General features: G+C 51.6%; 1 protein-coding gene across 8 annotated transcripts in view; it reads right to left on the bottom strand.

The window, feature by feature from the left end:
• The window catches only part of pitpnm2 (phosphatidylinositol transfer protein, membrane-associated 2), a 764,809-nt gene that overhangs the window by 430,127 nt on the left and 318,440 nt on the right, over nucleotides 1-16,242 (bottom strand). The window lies entirely within an intron of this gene.

Below are 16,242 nucleotides of genomic sequence, written 5' to 3'. Positions count from 1 at the left end.
GCAATTTAGGGCAAGCTAACCTGCACATCTTTGGACTGTGGGAGGAAACCGGAGCACCCGGAGGAAACCCACGCACACACGGGGAGGATGTGCAGACTCCGCACAGACAGTGACCCAAGCCGGAATCGAACCTGGGACCCTGGAGCTGTGAAGCAATTGTGCTATCCACAATGCTACCGTGCTGCCCGAATGAAGGGGGAAGAATCCCAGACGGAGGAACTGAAACTCAAATGGGAGGAGGAGCTCGGCGGGAGATGGAGGACGGGGTATGGGCGGAAGCCCTGAGTAGGGTAAACTCAACCGCAACATGTGCCAGGCTCAGCCTGATTCAGTTTAAGGTCGTTCACCGGGCCCACATGACGGTGGCTCGGATGAGCAAATTCTTTGGGGTAGAGGACAAGTGCGCTAGATGCGTGGGAGGACCAGCGAACCACGTTCACATGTTTTGGGCATGCCCTAAGCTTAGGTGGTACTGGGAGGGATTTGCGGGGGTCATGTCCCGGGTGCTGAAAACAAGGGTGGTGATGAGTCCAGGGGTGGCAATTTTTGGGGTTTCGGTAGACCTGGGAGTCCAGGGGGAGAAAGAGGCAGGTGTTCTGGCCTTTGCTTCCCCAATAGCCCGGCGGCTAATACTGATAGCATGGAGGAACTCAAAACCCCCGATAACCGAACTATGGCTTTTGGACATGTCAAGTTTTCTGGGTATGGAAAAAATTAACTTCGCCTTGAGGGGATCTGTATTGGGGTTCGCCCGAAGGTGGCAACCATTCATCGACTTCTTCGCGGGAGAGTGAACGTCAGCACGAGGGGGGAGATTAGAGTAGAGTAGGAGGGATAAATAGGCATGTAGTTTCTAGGGGAGAGGAGCGGGCATGTGCAGTATGGTTTGATTGAAGTATTGGTTTTATATTGATGTTTGGACTTTTCTGTTATCTGTAACTGTTTACAATGCCAAGAAATACCTCAATAAAATTGTTTGTTTAAAAAAAAACATTTTTGTTGGCTAGTAAAACCATTTTTGTCAAACCAAGGTTCTTGCAAAAACATGACTGCAGCAGTCAAACACACTCCAACGCAGGCTTTTAACCAAATACTTATAATCCAATACAGCTGAAATTCCTACATTCATTACACTCTAACCTCTTGCACTGTAAATATTTTTTTCTCTGTCCCTCTCTTTATTATCTGAATGTAATGGGAGCATTGTGAACCCTCTATTTATGTTTTGTGTGTATGAAAATAAACTAACCCTTTGAGGTCATGCTATCTCAAATTCACTCTGGTGTTGGTAATAAAAAATTGGACTGCACCAAGACCGAGGGATTGAGAAACACCACTGTTTAAAAAGAGGGAAATATAATAATCTTTATTGTCACAAGTAGGCTTACATTAACACTGCAATTAAGTTACTGTGAAAAGCCCCTAGTCGCCACATTCCGGCGCCTGTTCGGGTACACAGAGGGAGAATTCAGAATGTCCAAATTACCTAACAGCGTGTCTTTTGGAACTTGTGGGAGGAAACTGGAGCACCCGGAGGAAACGCACGCAGACACGGGGAGAACGTGCAGACTCCGCACAGATAGTGTCGCAAGCCGGGAATCGAACCTGGGACCCTGGCACTGTGAAGGAACAGTGGTAACCACTGTGTTACCGTGCCACCCTATGTGGTTGGCACTACTACCTCACAGCGCAAGGATAAGAGTGGTCCGAGGATGAATGTGCTAAATTGGGGGAAGGCTAATTATAACAATATTAGGCGGGAACTGAAGAACATAGATTGGGGGCGGATGTTTGAGGGCAAATCAACATCTGAAATGTGGGAGGCTTTCAAGTGGCAGTTGAAAGGAATTCAGGACCGGCATGTTCCTGTGAGGAAGAAGGATAAATACGGCAATTTTCGGGAACCTTGGATGACGAGTGATATTGTAGGCCTCGTCAAAAAGAAAAAGGAGGCATTTGTCAGGGCTAAAAGGCTGGGAACAGACGAAGCCTGTGTGGCATATAAGGAAAGTAGGAAGGAACTTAAGCAAGGAGTCAGGAGGGCTAGAAGGGGTCACGAAAAGTCATTGGCAAATAGGGTTAAGGAAAATCCCAAGGCTTTTTACACATACATAAAAAGCAAGAGGGTAGCCAGAGAAAGGGTTGGCCCACTGAAGGATAGGCAAGGGAATCTATGTGTGGAGCCAGAGGAAATGGGCGAGGTACTAAATGAATACTTTGCATCAGTATTCACCAAAGAGAAGGAATTGGTAGATGTTGAGTCTGGAGGAGGGGGTGTAGATAGCCTGGGTCGCATTGTGATCCAAAAAGACGAGGTGTTGGGTGTCTTAAAAAATATTAAGGTAGATAAGTCCCCAGGGCCTGATGGTATCTACCCCAGAATACTGAAGGAGGCTGGAGAGGAAATTGCTGAGGCCTTGACAGAAATCTTTGGATCCTCGCTGTCTTCAGGGGATGTCCCGGAGGACTGGAGAATAGCCAATGTTGTTCCTCTGTTTAAGAAGGGTAGCAAGGATAATCCCGGGAACTACAGGCCGGTGAGCCTTACGTCAGTGGTAGGGAAATTACTGGAGAGAATTCTTAGAGACAGGATCTACTCCCATTTGGAAGCAAATGGACGTATTAGTGAGAGGCAGCACGGTTTTGTGAAGGGGAGGTCGTGTCTCACTAACTTGATAGAGTTTTTCGAAGAGGTCACTAAGATGATTGATGCAGGTAGGGCAGTAGATGTTGTCTATATGGACTTCAGTAAGGCCTTTGACAAGGTCCCTCATGGTAGACTAGTACAAAAGGTGAAGTCACACGGGATCAGGGGTGAACTGGCAAGGTGGATACAGAACTGGCTAGGCCATAGAAGGCAGAGGGTAGCAATGGAGGGATGCTTTTCTAATTGGAGGGCTGTGACCAGTGGTGTTCCACAGGGATCAGTGCTGGGACCTTTGCTCTTTGTAGTATATATAAATGATTTGGAGGAAAATGTAACTGGTCTGATTAGTAAGTTTGCAGACGACACAAAGGTTGGTGGAATTGCGGATAGCGATGAGGACTGTCTGAGGATACAGCAGGATTTAGATTGTCTGGAGACTTGGGCGGAGAGATGGCAGATGGAGTTTAATCCGGACAAATGTGAGGTAATGCATTTTGGAAGGTCTAATGCAGGTAGGGAATATACAGTGAATGGTAGAACCCTCAAGAGTATTGAAAGTCAAAGAGATCTAGGAGTACTGGTCCACAGGTCATTGAAAGGGGCAACACAGGTGGAGAAGGTAGTCAAGAAGGCATACGGCATGCTTGCCTTCATTGGCCGGGGCATTGAGTATAAGAATTGGCAAGTCATGTTGCAGCTGTATAGAACCTTAGTTAGGCCACACTTGGAGTATAGTGTTCAATTCTGGTCGCCACACTACCAGAAGGATGTGGAGGCTTTAGAGAGGGTGCAGAAGAGATTTACCAGAATGTTGCCTGGTATGGAGGGCATAAGCTATGAGGAGCGGTTGAATAAACTCGGTTTGTTCTCGCTGGAACGAAGGAGGTTGAGGGGCGACCTGATAAGAGGTATACAAAATTATGAGGGGCAGAGATAGAGTGGATAGTCAGAGGCTTTTCCCCAGGGTAGAGGGGTCAATTACTAGGGGGCATAGGTTTAAGGTGAGAGGGGCAAGGTTTAGAGTAGATGTACGAGGCAAGTTTTTTACGCAGAGGGTAGTGGATACCTGGAACTCGCTACCGGAGGAGGTAGTGGAAGCAGGGACGATAGGGACATTTAAGGGGCATCTTGACAAATATATGAATAGGATGGGAATAGAAGGATACGGACCCAGGAAGTGTAGAAGATTGTAGTTTAGTCGGGCAGTATGGTCGGCACGGGCTTGGAGGGCCGAAGGGCCTGTTCCTGTGCTGTACATTTCTTTGTTCTTTGTTCTTTGACCTGGGTTCGATCCCGGGTCACTGTCCGTGTGGAGTGTGCTTATTCTTCCCGTGTTTGCATGGGTCTCACCCCCATAACCCAAAGATGTGCAGGGTAGATGGATTGGCCACACTAAATTGCCCCTTAATTGGGAAAAATAAGAATTGGCTACTTTAAATTTATATTTAAAAAAGAGGGAAATAAACCGAAACACCTTTCCGTTTATGGACAGATCTGAAGAGGAGAAATTAGTTCTGCTTCAATTAAGCCCCTCCTGGCCATAATGAAAGACAAAGCAGCCGATCAGCACCTCATCCACCACTTTAATCATTCACTCACTTAGCGCTGCGGGTGTGCTTACACCACGTGGGCGGCAGCAGCCGCTCAAAAAGGCGGATCGCAACCAATTTCTCAAGCGGCAATAACTGCTGGCATTGACAGCAACACACACAACTCAAGGACAAATAAAAAAAGGCTAATTCAAGCACTTTGTGAATGTCCAGAATGGAAATTGATGATTGAGTTGTGTCTGTGAAGGAAACTTCACATATTAACAAAAAGACTGGATTGGCAACCAATCTGGTTGCCTGGTAAGAAAGTTCCCGTACCAGCCTCCCCGAACAGGTGCCGGAATGTGGCGACTAGGAGCTTTTCACAGTAACTTCATTTGAAGCCTACTTGTGACAATAAGCGATTTTCATTTCATTTTATTTCAGAAAGGAAAACAGTCTCAAATGCTGAATGAACCCAGTTCTTAAAAATTATTTCCCGTGATGAGGCTGTCGCTGGGCAAGGCCAGCATTTGTTGCCCATCGTTAATTGCCCTTGAACTAAAGTGACCTGTTAGGCCATTTCAGAGAGCAGGCACATTGCTGTGGGTCTAGAGTCATATTTAGGCCAGGCCGGGTAAAGACAGCAGACTTTCTTCTCTAAAGGACATTGGTAAACCAGGTTCTCATGACAAATGATGATAGTTTCATGGTCACCATTAATGATGCCAGTTTTATATTCCCAGCGTATGGCGCGATCGAACCAAACGGGAACTGTCTCCCACATCGAGTGTGTTTAGCCGCATGTTTCACAGCACTCGCAGTGCCAAGAAACACAACACTACCTAACACACCAGTTAGATACGGGGCGTCAGCAGGGCACGCACGGCCAAGGCCGTACTTAGTCCCGCTTCCAAAACTCCTCAGAGCAAGGAGAGATCAGGACGCCATTTTTAAATGGTGTGCCGATGTCTCAACCCCCGGACGTGACCTGTGACCCCCCCGAAACCCGGCAAAGCCCCAACTCATCTATAAGGGAGTCCTCGCCCCCCCCCACCACACCCCACCTCAGACAGACAGGGCACCCCCAATCACCGCCATGCAAAAAGTGCCAGCTTGGCATTGTGGCACTGCCAACTAGCAGTGCCACCTAGGCTAGAGTTGAACTGTCTCGCTCTAATATGCAGATTTGTCAATAAATTATCCCACCCAAACTGTGCGGGCTTCACATTGCGACGTCTCGCGAAAACACGTTAGATCTCATGACTTTTTGAAGAATAAAGGGATTAAGGGTTATGGTGTTCGGGCCGGAAAGTGGAGCCGAGTCCACAAAAGATCAGCCATGATCTCATTGAATGGCGGAGCAGGCTCGAGGGGCCAGATGGCCTACTCCTGCTCCTAGTTATGTTCTTATGAAGCATGGCGAGCCAGGTAGATCCCGGGAGGGGGGTCTCCCGGCATTTACAGTCCATGTTGCACCGCGCCGCGCGGCATTTCGGGTGCAGCGTGTCTGGTAGACTGCGTTCGTAGGAACTGAATTTAAATTCCACCAGCTGCCACAGTGGGATTCGAACCCATGCCCTCAGAGCCTTGGTCTCTAGATTACTAGTGCAGCGACATTACCACTGCCAATATACCACTGCCCACCACGCCATTTATAATTAACAAATCATTCTTCTGGTTTGTATACCGTGGAGCCGATCATAACCAACATTTCAAAACTAATATAAGGAATATGTTCACCAATGTACCCGCTTCACAGACAGAAAAAACTACATTTCAGAGACTCCCAAAGGTAATTGTAAGACATCTTTCAGCCACATTCCACTAATTTAAGTTCATGTGGCTGCAAGTATTTCAAGATTCTACAGAACAAAATTTCAAGCAAGCAATTCACTTGAAAATATAGCCCAGATTTTTATTTCCAAAATGAAATCTGCTATAGGCTTCAGTATCTCACTAAACTCTGAAGAACATTACAGTTATTATTTATTATTTATTACCATCAGGTAAAAATATAAGCAGTGTCTTTTTTTAAAATCAATCCCATTTACTTACAAGATCATTTTGAAAGTGAAGCAGATGTAAATGAAACTACTGCTGATCTGCCTTGATTAACATTAGGGTTGGGTTAGGGTTAGGGTTAGAGTTGCTGAATAGTGGGGACTTCCGGTTGCGGCTATGTGGAGCTAAGTCACACATTCGGCGGCTCCCGCAAAAACTGACTTTTGGGCTCTTTTCAGGGCCCCCAACGGCACTTTTTTGACGTTTCCCGGTGTAGGAAGGAGATTATAACAGCTCCCCGATAGTATATGGCTTCTACTAGGAGCGGGTCGGCTAAAAAGGTGGTGGTGGACACGAAGAAGGTGCGAGGGAAGAAGAACAAAATGGCGGCGGGCGGAGATCAGGCAGCGTGGATGCAGTGGACAGAGGAGCAGCAGGAGGGTATCCAGCGCTGCTTCAGAGAGATTAAAGCGGACCTGCTAGAGCCGATGAAGGCTTCTATTGATAAGCTGCTGGAAACACAGACGGCCCAGGGGGTGGCGATCCGCAAGGCTCGACAAAAGATCTCCGACAATGAGGACGAGATCTTAGGCCGCACGAGGCACTCCACAAGAAATGGCAGGAGCGGTTCGAGGAGATGGAGAATCAGTCGAGGCGGAAGAATCTGCGGATTCTGGGCCTCCCGGAGGGGCCGGACGTGGGGGCCTATGTGGTCACCATGTTGAACTCGCTGATGGGAGCGGGGTCCTTCCAGGGGCCCCTGGAGCTGGAAGGGGCCCATAGAGTGCTGGCGAGGAGGCCCAAGGCTAACGAGCCTCCGCGGGCGGTGCTGGTGATGTTCCATTGGTTCGTTGATCGGGGGTGTGTGCTCAGGTGGGCCAAGAAGGAGCGGAGCAGCAGGAGGTTCGAATATACCGGGACTGGAGTGCGGAGGTGGCGAAGAGGAGGGCCGGGTACAATTGAGTGAAGGCGGTGCTGCACAGGAAGGGGGTGAAGTTTGGCATGTTGCAGCCGGCGCGACTGTGGGTCACCTACAAGGACCGGCACCATTATTTTGAGTCTCCGGAGGAGGCGTGGGCTGCTGCTATGGTCAAGGGGGAGCTGGAGCGTGGGGGGGGGGTCGAGACGGGGGTCTGCCGCCGTGGGGAACGGGCCGGGTGTGGGGTGCAGGCGCGTGGCTGGCCGAGGAGGGGTTATGGCTAGTTGGCGGGGTAGGGGGGGCAGGTAGCCCCCTGATCCGGCTGATAACCTGGAATGGAAGGGGACTGAACGGGCCGGTTAAGCAGGCCCGGTTGTTCGCGCACCTGAAGGAGCTGAAGGCGGAAGTGGTCATTCTTCAGGAGACACACCTGAAGGTGGTAGACCAGGTAAGACTGAGGAAAGGGTGGGTAGGTCAGGTGTTTCACTCAGGGCTGGATGCCAAAAATCGAGGGGTGGCGATCTTGGTGGGAAAGAAGGTGTCATTCGAGGCGTCGAGCATTGTGGCAGATAATGGCGGTAGGTACGTAATAGTAAGTGGTAAGTTACAGGGAGAGAGGGTGGTACTGGTCAATGTGTATGCCCCAAATTGGGACAATGCCGGTTTTATGCGGCGTATGTTGGGTCGGATCCCAGACTTGGAAGTGGGGGGCCTGATAATGGGGGGAGACTTTAACACGGTGCTGGATCCGGCACTGGATCGCTCCAGGTCTAGGACGGGTAGGAAGCCGGCGGCGGCTAGAGTGCTGAGGGGGTTTATGGACCAGATGAGAGGGGTGGACCCTTGGAGATTTGCAAGGCCGGGGGCTGGGGAATTTTCATTCTTCTCACATGTCCATAAGGCTTATTCCCGAATCGACTTTTTTATTTTGAGTAGGGCGCCGACAGCGAGAGTAGAGAATACTGTGCATTCGGCAATAGCCATTTCGGACCACGCCCCACATTGGGTGGACTTGGGAGATGGGGGAGGAGAGGGACCAGTGCCCGTTGTGGCTCTTGGAGGTGGGGCTTTTGGCGGACGAGGAGGTGAGCGAGCGGGTCCGAGGAAGTATAGAGAGGTACTTGGAGACCAACGACAATGGGGAGGTCCGAGTGGGGATGGTATGGGAGGCGCTGAAGGCGGTGGTGAGGGGAGAGCTGATCTCCATTTGGGTCCATAAGGAGCAGAGGGAGAGGGGGGAGAGGGAGAGGCTGGTGGGGGAGATGGTGAGGGTAGACAGGAGGTATGTGGAGGTGCCCGAGGAAGGATTGTTGAGGAAGAGGCGCAGCCTCCAGGCCGAATTCGACCTGGTGACCACCAGGAAGGCGGAGGTGCAGTGGAGGAAGGCCCAGGGGGCGATTTACGAGTATGGGGAAAAGGAAGCAGGACGCAGCTAGGGAGATCGGAGGAGTTAAGGACAGGGGAGGGAGTGTAGTGCGGAGTGGGGTTGGCATCAATGGGGTCTTCAGGGACTTTTACGTGGAATTGTACCAATCCAAGCCCCTACAGGAGGAGGGAGGGATGGGCCGCTTCCTGGACCAATTGAGGTTTCCAAAGGTGGAAGAGGGACTGGTGGCAGGATTGGGGGCCCTGATTGGGCTGGAGGAGCTGACCAAAGGGATAGGAAGCATGCAGGTGGGGAAGGCACCGGGGCCTGACGGTTTCCCGGTTGAATTCTATAAAAAATATATGGACCTGTTGGGCACGTTGCTAGTCAGGACCATCAATGAGGCAAGGGAGGGGGGGGGGCTTTTCCCCCGACAATGTCCCGGGCACTGATCTCCTTGATCCTGAAGCGGGACAAGGATCCCCTGCAGTGTGGGTCTTACAGACCGATTTTGTTGCTAAATGTCTGGCGAAGGTCTGAGCCACGAGAATTGAGGATTGTGTGCCGCAGGTCATCCACAAAGACCAGACGGGGTTCGTGAAGGGGAGGCAGTTGAACGTGAATGTGCGGAGGCTCCTGAACGTTATGATGCCGGCGAGGGAGGGGGAGGCGGAGATTGGCGGCGATAGACGCTGAGAAGGCCTTCGAGATGGTAGAGTGGGGGTACTTGTGGGAGGTGCTGAAGAGGTTTGGGTTTGGGGAGGGGTTTGTCAGGTGGGTTAGGCTGTTGTATGAGGTCCCGATGGAGAGTGTGGCCACAAACAGGAGGAGGTCCGAGTACTTTCGGTCGCACCGTGGGACGAGGCAAGGGTGTCCCCTGTCCCCCCTGCTCTTCGCACTGGCGATTGAACCCCTGGCTATGGCACTGAGGGAGTCAAGGAACTGGAGGGGGTTGGTGCGGGATGGGGAGGAGCATAGGGTGTCGCTCTATGCGGACGACCTGCTGCTATATGTGGCGGACCCGGTGGGGGGAATGCCAGAGGTAATGAGGATTCTTAGGGAATTCGGGGACTTTTCGGGGTACAAGCTCAACATGGGGAAGAGCGAGTTGTTCGTGGTTCACCCAGGGGACCAGGAGAGGGGGATTGGCGAGCTCCCACTAAGAAGGGCAGAGAGGAGCTTCAGGTATTTGGGGGTCCAGGTGGCCAGGAGCTGGGGGGCCCTGCATAGGCTTAATTTTACACGGCTGGTGGAGCAATTGGAGGAGGAGTTCAAGAGGTGGGACGCGTTGCCGCTGTCCTTGGCGGGTAGGGTGCAGTCAATCAAAATGACGGTGCTGCCAAGGTTTTTGTTCCTGTTCCAGTGCCTCCCCGTGTTTATCCCGAAGGCTTATTTTAGGCAGGTTAACAAGAGTATAATGGGGTTTGTGTGGGCGCGAGGGACTCAGAGGGTGAGAAGGGTGTTCCTGGAGCGGAGTAGAGATGGGGGAGACTGGCGCTGCCCAACCTCTGTGGGTATTACTGGGCCGCCAATGCGACGATGGTGCACAAGTGGGTGATGGAGGGGGAGGGGGCCGCATGGAAGAGGCTGGAGACGGCGTCTTGTGAGGGTACGAGTCTGGAGGCGCTGGCAACGGTGCGCTGCTGCTCCCTCCAAGGAGGTATACCACGAGCCCGGTGGTGGCGGCTGCCCTCAAAATCTGGGGGCAGTGGAAGCGGCATGGGGGGGGGGTAGTTGGGGTCTCGGCATGGACCCCAATACGGGAGAACCACTGGTTCGCCCCAGGGAGAGCAGGTGGAGGGTTTTTGGGGTGGCACAGGGCAGGGATACGAATGTTGGGGGACCTGTTTGTGGACGGGAAGTTCGCGAGCCTGGGTGAGCTGGAGAAGTACGGGTTCCCCCCCGGGGAACACCTTCAGGTACTTACAGGTAAGGACGTTTACCAGACGGCAGGTGGGGGAATTCCCGCGGCAACTGCCACACACAGTACAGGACAGGGTGCTCTCGGGGGGGGGGGGGGGGGGAATCTCGGAAAGTTACCAGGTAATGCAGGAGGAGGAGACCTCGGTGGTGGAGGTGGTTTTGAGTATAAGAATTGGCAAGTCATGTTGCAGCTGTATAGAACCTTAGTTAGGCCACACTTGGAGTATAGTGTTCAATTCTGGTCGCCACACTACCAGAAGGATGTGGAGGCTTTAGAGAGGGTGCAGAAGAGATTTACCAGAATGTTGCCTGGTATGGAGGGCATTAGCTATGAGGAGCGGTTGAATAAACTCGGTTTGTTCTCACTGGAACGAAGGCGGTTGAGGGGAGACCTGATAGAGGTATACAAAATTATGAGGGGCATAGACAGAGTGGATAGTCAGAGGCTTTTCCCCAGGGTAGAGGGGTCAATTACTAGGGGGCATAGGTTTAAGGTGAGAGGGGCAAGGTTTAGAGTAGATGTACGAGGCAAGTTTTTTACGCAGAGGGTAGTGGGTGCCTGGAACTCGCTACCGGAGGAGGTAGTGGAAGCAGGGACGATAGGGACATTTAAGGGGCATTTTGACAAATATATGAATAGGATGGGAATAGAAGGATACGGACCCAGGAAGTGTAGAAGATTGTAGTTTAGTCGGGCAGCATGGTCGGCACGGGCTTGGAGGGCCGAAGGGCCTGTTCGTGTGCTGTACATTTCTTTGTTCTTTGTTTGTGAAAGGTAAGTGGGAGGAGGAGTTGGGAAAGGAGATTGAGGAAGGGACGTGGGCAATTCCCTAGGGAGGGTGACCTCTTCCTCATTGTGGGCGAGGCTCAGCCTCATACAGTTTAAGGTGCTGCACAGGGCACACATGACCGGGACAAGGATGAGCTGGTTTTTTGGGGGTGAGGACAGGTGTGTTAGGTGCAACGAAAACAACCTCAAGTCCATCAGTCTTTCCTCATAAGATTTTCCCTCCATACTAGGCAACATCCTGGTAAATCTCCTCTGCACCCCCTCCAAAGACTCCACGTCCTTCCTATAATGCGGTGACCAGAACTGTACGCAATACTCCAAATGCGGCCGTACCAGAGTTTTGTACAGCTGCAACATGACCTCCGGACTCCGGAACTCAATCCCTCTACCAATAAAGGCCAACACTCCACAACCCTATCAACAGATCCTTGTGGTACGCCACTTGTAACTGAGCTCCATTCTGAACATTTCCCATCAACCACCACCCTCGGTCTTCTTTCAGCTAGCCAATTTCTGATCCACATCTCTAAATCACCCTCAATCCCCAGCCTCCGTATTTTCTGCAATAGCCTACCGTGGGGAACCTTATCAAACGCTTTACTGAAATCCATATACACCACATCAACTGCTCTACCCTCGTCTACCTGTTCAGTCACCTTCTCAAAGAACTCGATAAGGTTTGTGAGGCATGACCTACCCTTCACAAAGCCATACTGACTATCCCTGATCATATTATTCCTATCTAGATGATTATAAATCTTGTCTCTTATAATCCCCTCCAAGACTTTACCCACTACAGACGTGAGGCTCACCGGTCTATAGTTGCCGGGGTTGTCTCTGCTCCCCTTCTTGAACAAAGGGACCACATTTGCTATCCTCCAGTCCTCTGGCACTATTCCTGTAGCCAATGATGACATAAAAATCAAAGCCAAAGGTCCAGCAATCTCTTCCCTGGCCTCCCAGAGAATCCTAGGATAAATCCCATCAGGCCCCGGGGACTTATCTATTTTCAGCCTGTCCAGAATTGCCAACACCTCTTCCCCTCGTACCTCAATGCCATCTATTCTAATAGCCTGGGACTCAGCATTCTCCTCCACAACATTATCTTTTTCCTGAGTGAATACTGACGAAAAATATTCATTTAGTATCTCGCCTATCTCTTCAGGCTCCACACACAACTTACCATCACCGTCCTTGACTGGTCCTACTCTTACCCTAGTCATTTGCTTATTTCTGACATACCTATAGAAAGCTTTTGGGTTTTCCTTGATCCTACGTGCCAAATCCCTCACTTCCATCGTATCCCCGTAACCCAATAACCCCTCCTAACCATTTTGGACGCTAAAGGCAATTTATCATGGCCAATCCCTGCACATCTTTGGACTGTGAGAGGAAACCGGAGCTCCCAGAGGAAACCCACACAGACACGAGGAGAACGTGCAGACTCTGCACAGACAGTGACCCAATAGGGAATCGAACCTGGGACCCTGGCGCTGTGAAGCCACAGTGCTATCCATTTGTGAATGAAAAGGAAACGAAAATCGCTTATTGTCACGAGTAGGCTTCAATGAAGTTACTGTGAAAAGCCCCTAGTCGCCACATTCCGGCGCCTGTTCGGGGAGGCTGTTACGGGAATTGAACCGTGCTGCTGGCCTGCCTTGGTCTGCTTTAAAAGCCAGCGATTTAGCCCAGTGAGCTAAACCAGCCCCCAGTGCTATCGTGCTGTAGATTCTCGCCTCCGGCCAGTACTGGAGATGTGAGCCACAATTGGCAGAGGCCCTGACCAGGAAGGAAGATGCACTTCAGCTCTTCTGACAATTAATTTCCACAGCAGGACTACTCACACTAAATGATTCAAATCGAATTATGCAGCGTTTTCATCTCTACAAATGGTTTTAGCCAATGTGCAAAGAAGGGCAACTGGATTGATGGTTCTTCTTTGGGTTCTAGACTAGACTGGCTTCCCAGGATGAGACTATTTACTTTAGACATATGTACATAGGAACAGGAAGAGACCATTCACCCTCTTGAGCCTATTACATCATGGCTGGTCGTTCTCTTAAACTCCATTTTCCTGCCTTGATTCCATAACTCATGTTCATGTTGGACAAAACTATCAATCTGAGCTTCAAAATTTTCAATTGAACCTCAGCCTCATTAGCATTTTGGAGGAGTACGTTGAGGGTTTTAACAACCATTCAGAACATAAAGAATAGGAGGAGCAAGACAAGACATTCAAGCCTTTCGTTCCAGCTCCAACATTCAGTGAGATCAAGTAATAAATTAGGGGCTGGTTTAGCACAGGCTAAATCTCTGGCTTTTAAAGCAGACCAAGGCAGGCCAGCAGCACGGTTCAATTCCCGTACCAGCCTCCCCGAACAGGCGCCGGAATGTGGCGACAGTAACTTCATTGAAGCCTACTTGTGGCAATAAGCGATTTTCATTTTCATTAATAATAATCGCTTATTGGCACAAGTAGGCTTCAATAAAGTTACTGTGAAAAGCTCCTAGTCGCCACATTCCGGTGCCTGTTCGGGGAGGTCGGTACGGGAATTGAGCCCGCGCTGCTGGCCTAGTTCTGCATTACAAGCCAGCTGTTTAGCCCACTGTGCTAAACCATCTACTTCAATTCCACTTTCGTACACGATCCCATGAGCCAAATATCTGTCAACTGCTGTCTAGCTCAATGACGGAGCTCCCACAGCTCTCTGCGGCCACGAATTCCAAAGATCCAAAACCCCTCGAAAGAACTTTCCACTCAACACAGTCCTACGGCATGGTGGCACAGTGGTTAGCACTGCTCTTGCACAGCTCCAGGGACCCGGGTGGCACAGTGGTTAGCACTGCTCCTTCACAGCTCCAGGGACCTGGGTGGCACAGTGGTTAGCACTGCTCCTTCACAGCTCCTGGGAACCAGGTGGCACAGTGGCTAGCACTGCTCCTTCACAGCTCCAGGGACCCAGACGGCAGTGGTTAGCACTGCTCCTTCACAGCTCCAGGGAACCAGATGACAGAGTGGTTAGCACTGCTCCTTCACAGCTCTAGGAAACCAGACTGCACAGTGGTTAGCACTGCTCCTTCACAGCTCCAGGGACCCGGGTGGCACAGTGGTTAGCACTGCTCCTTCACAGCTCCAGGGACCTGGTTAGCACTGCTCCTTCACAGCTCCAGGGACCCAGGCGGCACAGTGGTTAGCACTGCTGCTTCACAGCTCCAGGGAACCAGACAGCACAGTGGTTAGCACTGCTCCTTCACAGCTCCAGGAAACCGGGTGGCACAGTGGTTAGCACTGTTCCTTCACAGCTCCAGGGACCCTGGTGACACAGTGGTTAGCACTGCTGCTTCACAGCTCCAGGGAACCAGACAGCACAGTGGTTAGCACTGCTCCTTCACAGCTCCAGGAAACCGGGTGGCACAGTGGTTAGCACTGTTCCTTCACAGCTCCAGGGACCCTGGTGACACAGTGGTTAGCACTGCTGCTTCACAGCTCCAGGGACCCTGGTGACACAGTGGTTAGCACTGCTCCTTCACAGCTCCAGGGACCCGGGTGGCACAGTGGTTAGCACTGCTCCTTCACAGCTCCACGGACCCAGGTGACACAGTAGTTAGCACTGCTCCTTCACAGCTCTAGGAAACCAGACGGCACAGTGGTTAGCACTGCTCCTTCACAGCTCCAGGGAACCAGACGGCAGTGGTTAGCACTGCTGCTTCACAGCTCCAGGGAACCAGACAGCACAGTGGTTAGCACTGCTCCTTCACAGCTCCAGGAAACCGGGTGGCACAGTGGTTAGCACTGTTCCTTCACAGCTCCAGGGACCCTGGTGACACAGTGGTTAGCACTGCTGCTTCACAGCTCCAGGGAACCAGACAGCACAGTGGTTAGCACTGCTCCTTCACAGCTCCAGGAAACCGGGTGGCACAGTGGTTAGCACTGTTCCTTCACAGCTCCAGGGACCCTGGTGACACAGTGGTTAGCACTGCTGCTTCACAGCTCCAGGGAACCAGACAGCACAGTGGTTAGCACTGCTCCTTCACAGCTCCAGGAAACCGGGTGGCACAGTGGTTAGCACTGTTCCTTCACAGCTCCAGGGACCCTGGTGACACAGTGGTTAGCACTGCTGCTTCACAGCTCCAGGGACCCTGGTGACACAGTGGTTAGCACTGCTCCTTCACAGCTCCAGGGACCCGGGCGGCACAGTGGTTAGCACTGCTCCTTCACAGCTCTAGGGACCCAGGCGGCACAGTGGTTAGCACTGCTGCTTCACAGCTCCAGAGACCCAGATGGCACAGTGGTTAGCACTGCTCCTTCACAGCTCCAGGGAACCAGACGGCACAGTGGTTAGCACTGCTCCTTCACAGCTCCAGGGACCCGGGTGGCACAGTGGTTAGCACTGCTCCTTCACAGCTCCACGGACCCAGGTGACACAGTAGTTAGCACTGCTCCTTCACAGCTCTAGGAAACCAGACGGCACAGTGGTTAGCACTGCTCCTTCACAGCTCCAGGGACCCGGGCGGCACAGTGGTTAGCACTGCTCCTTCACAGCTCTAGGGACCCAGGAGGCACAGTGGTTAGCACTGCTGCTTCACAGCTCCAGAGACCCAGATGGCACAGTGGTTAGCACTGCTCCTTCACAGCTCTAGGAAACCAGACGGCACAGTGGTTAGCACTGCCCCTTCACAGCTCCAGGGACCCAGGCGGCAGTGGTTAGCACTGCTGCTTCACAGCTTCAGGGAAGCAGACAGCACAGTGGTTAGCACTGCTCCTTCACAGCTCCAGGGACCCAGGCGGCAGTGGTTAGCACTGCTGCTTCACAGCTCCAGGGAACCAGACGGCACAGTGGTTAGCACTGCTCCTTCGCAGCTCCACAAAACCGTGTTGACTATCTCTTATCAAATTATTCCTTTCCAGATGATTATACATCCTATCTCTTATAAACCTTTCCAAGATTTGACTAACAATGCCACCCCTCCCCCTCTTTTACCACCTTCCCTGAGCTTACTGGAATATCTAAATCCCGGCACCTGCAGCAACCATTCCTGTCCCTGCTCTATCCATGTCTCCAA

This window comes from Scyliorhinus torazame, chromosome 1 (assembly GCF_047496885.1).
Source record: "Scyliorhinus torazame isolate Kashiwa2021f chromosome 1, sScyTor2.1, whole genome shotgun sequence".
In the NCBI taxonomy this organism is placed as follows: Eukaryota; Metazoa; Chordata; class Chondrichthyes; order Carcharhiniformes; family Scyliorhinidae; genus Scyliorhinus; species Scyliorhinus torazame.
Note: the sequence above shows the minus strand (reverse complement) of the source record. Positions and strands in the feature narration are given on the sequence as shown.